The sequence below is a fragment of the Mesocricetus auratus genome, unplaced genomic scaffold (assembly GCF_017639785.1).
Source record: "Mesocricetus auratus isolate SY011 unplaced genomic scaffold, BCM_Maur_2.0 Super-Scaffold_100010, whole genome shotgun sequence".
Taxonomy (NCBI): Eukaryota; Metazoa; Chordata; class Mammalia; order Rodentia; family Cricetidae; genus Mesocricetus; species Mesocricetus auratus.
In genome coordinates, this window is record NW_024429194.1 from 59,759,721 (window position 1) to 59,766,156 (window position 6,436).

At 41.7% G+C, this 6,436-nt stretch overlaps 1 pseudogene; it reads right to left on the reverse strand.

Annotated features, from left to right (window-relative positions):
• Positions 1 to 3,518, reverse strand: part of LOC101828945 — a 6,504-nt pseudogene extending 2,986 nt beyond the window's left edge.
• Positions 3,519 to 6,436: the final 2,918 nt, after the last annotated feature.

A 6,436-nucleotide genomic window follows, 5' to 3' on the forward strand; every position in this document is an offset into this window, starting at 1 on the left:
ATCACCATGTTGTCATAAGCAACTGAAGGGGGAGGCAGACGCATGCCTCGTGCCATGATGCCACTGGAGCACAGGAGTAGTGGGTAGACTTGGGTACCACTACCCCACCACAGTCTTGTTATAGACTCTGAGGTCTTGGTGCAAATTTGGCTAACAAGTCTTGCAGAATACTTTCACAGTTCATGACTCTGTTTTGATACATTTCTTGATTTTCTTAAGCTGACCTACCGTTTTGGTTTGATTTGGTTTAGTTTTTGTTCTCATTACGTGGCCCAGGTTGCCCTCGAACTCATAATCCTCCTGCCTCAGCTCTTTAGTGCTGAAGTTACAGGCATGTACACTATGATTTGTTAAACAAGCTGACTCTTACATGCAGTCCTAAAATGTCACAAAGGTTGGTAATCTTACTGTTAAAGTGGCTAAGTGACTGCCTTGAAGCAATTATCCATTTTTATCAATGCTAATACTTCCATTAATGCTTTTAAAATAACTCATCCAATGTTCATGAGATTATGTTTATTATCATCTGACTGAGCAGAGGTTAAATTACAGGGATCAAAGCAGACACAAAAAGAAAAAAAAACAAGCCCTTGTTTCTTGAGGTTGCTGTTTCCCTTAGTTCAGAGTTCAGTTCTTTATAGTTCCCTTTAGAAGCTGGACATTCCTAGAAGGTGACTAGGTGGGTGATCTACATCAGAGCCTGGTACAACTTTCAACCTCTTGGTGTCATTACAGAGACTGGTAAAATATGGTTAAGACTCACCTCTCCCCTACTCTCAGTCACGCTTATGTAGTCCCTGGTTGGTCTGGAATTCAGTCTGAAGACCAGGCTGGCTTCATATATATTTGCTGTGTGGATAATAGTTTTTTAATACTGGCTATCAACATTAGGAGTCAGATAATTCTTTATTGTGGAGGTGGCCCTGAGCTTTGTAGATGCCCCACTGCACCCATTACCTGTACCCAGCAGATGCCAGTAGCAGTTTCTTTCTTCAAGTTTACGATTCAAAGTGGTCCTGAACATCGCCATGTATCACCAAGCAGGAAAATAACCCACAATTAAAAGTCACTTAGCCATCTCACCATCGACTTTAAACCCACACAGAGGGAGATCATATGTTCTGTCACCAAAGGCTTCCAAGATTGTTTCTTACATGTGATGTGATTATCTAACATCTGTATGCTTTTACAAAGTGAGCTATTTATCCAATCTGCAGGATATGTAGAAAAAGTGTAGAAACAAGTATACAGAAGACAAGCTTTCTAGTAAGCATCTCATTGACTGTTACTAAGCAAGTACTTTGAACCTATTAGACTGAGACTTCTTACGTAACTACTATTTCCTTGGCACCATTCCTATCCACCGAGGCTACAGACACGTTCTATACTTTTAAGGAACTTTCCCAGCTGGACCTGGTGACACATGTCTGTAATCTTAACACAAAAGAGGACAAGTCAGGGGGATAAAGGCTAGACTAGCCTAGGTAGTGACACGCCCTCTCTGAAAAAACCAAACCAAACCAAACCAAAAAACAAATACAAGTCTGTTGTGGGACAGCCCATTCCTCCTCCAATCCCATAAACATACTGGTTGCTTTTTGAGGAGTTTTCAGTAAATTCCAGCTCCAAACATCCTTCTAATATATGCAAGTCACTCATTAAACCCTTCATGAATAATTGCATCAGTGAAAGGAGAACCGGGGAACACCATGCATCTATTGTGATGGTTGTAGTTCTCCAGACACCTCTTTCTGTCTGTGACAGAATTGCTCCCTCAGCTTCTTGTTCACAACTTTCTGAATCCAAATGACATTGCATCTGTTGAAGATGCCACCAGCATCCCCACCATCACTGTGTTCTCAGATAGTACTCTGCATCTCTTCTTCTACTGACTGATGCTCTTTATCTTCTGGAGCAAGATCTAGCAAAATAGTTCCCTGATTCACACAATGAAAAGTCAAATATGGGTTGGTTCCTTGTTGTCCACCTAAAAGTCTTTGTCCGTATGCCTTGATGCCTGTTTCTTTCAATTCTTCATGATCCATATCAGCCAACACATCTAGTGTAATCTGTTTTGTTTCAAAGATATCCCCAAGGTGTTCAAGACCAAGACTTTTAAAGAATCGGCTGATACTCATGTCAAAACCCGCAACTTCTCATTCTTTCCTTTCTGCACCAGCAGCACCATCCCTTGTATTGGAGGCCCCTCCTACAGCCATCTCCACCAAAGGGTCAGTCTGGCTATCTATGCTGCTGGCAGCAGAGAGCAGGAGGGGGTGGACACTGGTGATATCAGAGAGGCACTAACTGCAATTGTCTAAGGTTTAAAACAGGCATGGTATCTACAAGCAAAGTTCAAATATCATCAGCCGTTGCCAGATCTAAAGGTGTCTGACTTTCTTGGTTCTTCATGGTTGGATCTGTGCTATGTGCTAGGAGTAGGGCACACAACTGTGTCCTTCCTTTCTGGGCTGCTTCATGAAGCCAAGTAAAGGCCCACTTATCCTTTTCATTTACACATGTGTTGTATTTTATTTGTAGACCAGCCATGTCAACATGCCCGTAAGATGCTGCACTGTGAAGTGGAATTAAGCCTCCTTTGTCCTGGGCTTTAATATCAGCTCCATGCTCTAAAAGGTATTCAGCTGCTTCCAGGTTATTGTAGCATGCTACCAGGTGCAGAGGAGTTGAGATTTTGGCCTGGGTGTCTCTGCAGTTGATATTCTCTGGAGTACAAAGCTTCTGCACTCTGGTCTGGCCAGGCAGCCCTTCTTGACAGCATCCAACAGAGCAGCATCCCCCCTCAGGAAGTCCTGGATATCTGTGTCTCTTTCTTTGACCAGATCTAGGGGTATTTCAATCTCTGTTCTTCTTAGTTGAATCTGTTCCATGTTTTAGAAGGAGCTTGCAGATTTCATATTTTCCCTTGGCTGCTTCTTCATGGAAGAATTTCCGCAAGTCCACCACATTAACAGAAGCCCCATGCCTCACCAAGTGCTCAGCTACCTTGTAGTGTCCATAGGAACAGGCATTATGAAGGAGAATCAAACCACCTTTGTCTTTGACAAGGACACCAACTTCCTGGTATAGAAGGTACTCCAGGAGAGACACTCAGTTATAGCCTGCAGCAAAGTGTAGGGGGTTAGAATGCAGGCCCTCCAGATCTCTGCAATTCACATTTTGTGGGCTGCAAAGTTACTTCACAGTTTCCAAGTCCTCAGCTTTTGATGCCTCCAGGAGTGGATAGTCCACATCAGAAGTGCGAGTAGGACCATTCTCACTCAGAATCTACTGTAGGGCTCCTCCCCATCTGTGCTGCTGTAAAGCCTTGCAGGGAGATGATGGAAGGCTCAGAGCTGTAACTCAGCAGCAGCTCTATGCAAAGCAATCTGCCCAAGACTGTCCAGTGCATTCATCTTTGCTCCATGCTTATGCAGAACCTCTATGGTGTCATCATGAGCTCTTTCAACTGCAACATGAAAAGGGGTCATGAAATCCTTGGTTTTTTTCATTGACATTGTCTCCTTTCCTAAGTGGCAGTTCTGCCACTTGCTTTTATTTGGGATGCAAAGAGGCCAGAGCACAGCGTGGCTCTGCCTCTGCTTGAAGTTATTGATTTCCAAAGCAAGTGTTTTTTGTTTGTTTTGTTTTTGTTTTTTTAATTCCGGCCAGGTCTGCTTATCTACACAAACCACAAAGAATTCTCTATCAACTGGAGAACCAGACAAGGCAGCAGTAAATTCTGCAGTGCAAAATATATTATAACCAAAATACAGAAGGATTGGAGCTCCGAGAATCGCTTCCTAGGGAAATCGGAGAAAGTTTTTCAGGGGAAAATGGTAGAATTTACCAGACACAGAAAGTCCTAAGACGTTCTAAGCAGCAAAATGGCCTCTGCACATGATTAGAGGCAAGGTCTTTAAGGCATTTAGCATGTTTGCAGATCAGAGTAGGGAAGTTAGGAATGGATGGAAAGACACAGGGGAGTAGATCAGGCCTAGGTGTTATAGGGGCTTGTATGCAATAGGCACAGATCTGAGTCCAAGGGCACCCACTTCAGAGTCCCAGAGACACCTGTTGATACCCAGGTTCTAGTGTCCTAAACTGATAAATTGGGGCTGGGACAGATGGTAATAAATAGAGAAAGGGACAGATTATTAAGATGAGAAAACATTCCCAAGATTGAGAGTATACTAGTAAAAGTCTTTTTAAAGAAGAAAAAGCCTTGATATGGGAGCCTCATGGCCCTTTATAGGATATTTACATAGTAGCATCTCCACCAGTGAGCTTATCTTGATCATGCTCTATTTGTTATCTGAGCCTACGTGGGGAAGGACTTCCAGACTTTCTCTGCCAACTGGATTCCTTTATACGATAATCTTAATAAAGTTTTCTTCATTGTTTGGAAGACAACCAAACAGAATTATTTTCTGAAATGCTGAGTATAGTGACATAGGGAACGCAGTTTGATATGGAAGCTCATTTGAGCGCCACCAAACCAGATGCAGTGAAGAGCAGAGAAAAGCCAACCAGTGAAAACTGTGGGAATCTAAAATGGGACTGGAAAAGAATACCAACTGTCTACATAAAGAGTGAAATAACGAGCATAAGACAGAGGCACATTTTCCATGAATGGACTTCATTGTAGTTTTTTAGTTTCTGGTGACATTTACTGATGAACCACTATAGGACTGTACCTCTGCTATCCCAGGCATCAATCCTAGTATTCTTCACCAGCATGGCCATGTGAGATGAGGGGTTGACCAGTCCTCAGTAGAGACAGACAGACTCTAATATTCAATCATCAGATTATCCTGCCAGGGCTTTACGATGCTTTCCCAAAAAATCTAGATACTTAACATAACTGTGCACATGCTCCCATGAATTCCTATAGCACCATAGTCAGATGTGTGGGAGCACAGAAAACAGTGATAGGTCCATAAACTATGGGATTGTCTCCTTTATTCACACAGAGAATACTTGCTTACTAGTTTTAAAAGTTGGGAAGACTAAAATATAAAATTAAAACCAACACTATGTTACTCTACAAACTAAGTTCTATTAACTTCTTGTAGTTAATTTTAATTTTTTTACATGTAATAATTTTTGTGCACATATTTTCATTTAAAATGTACACATTCCTGCTTTTAAAATGTGGAAAATGCTGAATAGCAGAAATAAAAGTTAATTAAGAATTGTACTACTCAGGGGCTGGAGAGATGGCTCAGTGGTTAAGAGAACTGACTGCTCTTTCAGAGACTGGGATTCAATTCCCAGCACCCACATGACAGCTGACAGCTGTCTGTAACTCCAGTTCCAGGGGACCCAACACCCTCAAACAGACATACATGCAGGAAAAACAATAATGCACATGAATTTTTAAAAAAAGGAATGTACTACTCAAAACATTGTTTTTAAATGATACTAGTTTTAAAATTGTATTTACTTGTAAACATTCAGAACATTGACAAAACAACTGGAACTCTTTTTGCCATTCTAAGTTAAATTAAGTTAGCAGAGAAATTACTTCATATAAATCACACGAGAGAGAATAGCAGCTGGAAAAAAAAAACTACTCTCCTATATGACTAATTTGCACGTAAGCCAGCAAGAACCTGTTTCAAAGTTCAATGTCAGTTCAAAATAACTATAGTCTACCAAGGTCAATGGCTATTGAAAATACCAAGGCAAGACTATCTGGAGGTGTAGTTGGCAGTGTGTTAATATTATGAGCTTGTTAACTTGTCCTTCTAACTCACCAGACAGCTCCACCCAGTAGTACATAGCTCTATGCTGGAGAGTTTGAATGTGGAAACTTGCTTTCAAGGACGTTTTCTGCCTTGCATCTCTTGACATAGAGATGGAGGAATGGAGAGGAAACAGGTCAAAGTCACAGGAACACTTGTGTAATAAGTTCAGAATCCAGGACAATTCCAGTTGTGGAAAATGACCAGAGTGCTACATGAAAATACAGAGGGATTGTTTGTCTCAAGTTTTCTTTTGCAGCTGGGTATTGGTGGTGCACACCTTTAATCCCAGCACTCAGGAGGCAGAGGTAGGCAGATCTCTGTGAGTTCAAGGTCAGCCTGGTCTACAGAGCAAATTCCAGGACTGCCTCCAAAACAATACAGAGAAACCCTGTCTCGAAATAAAACAACAACAACAAAAAAGTTTTCTTTTGCTTTGATGGACCTTTCCGCCCTCCTTTTTGGTCTGTTTTGGATAGAGAGAGGCATAAGAGATAAATCTCGCTGCGCATTTCTTCCACCCTGCTATCAGGAAGTGAAGCTTACTGTGCATACACTTTTAGTTGTTCTCTGTGCTCTTTTCCAGGCTGTAACCTGTAAAAAGGGTCTTGGGAATGAACCACGTTCTATATGATCCAGTGGGAAGGACAAGACCTGACTTCCATTGAGTCCTTTTGCATATCACCAAG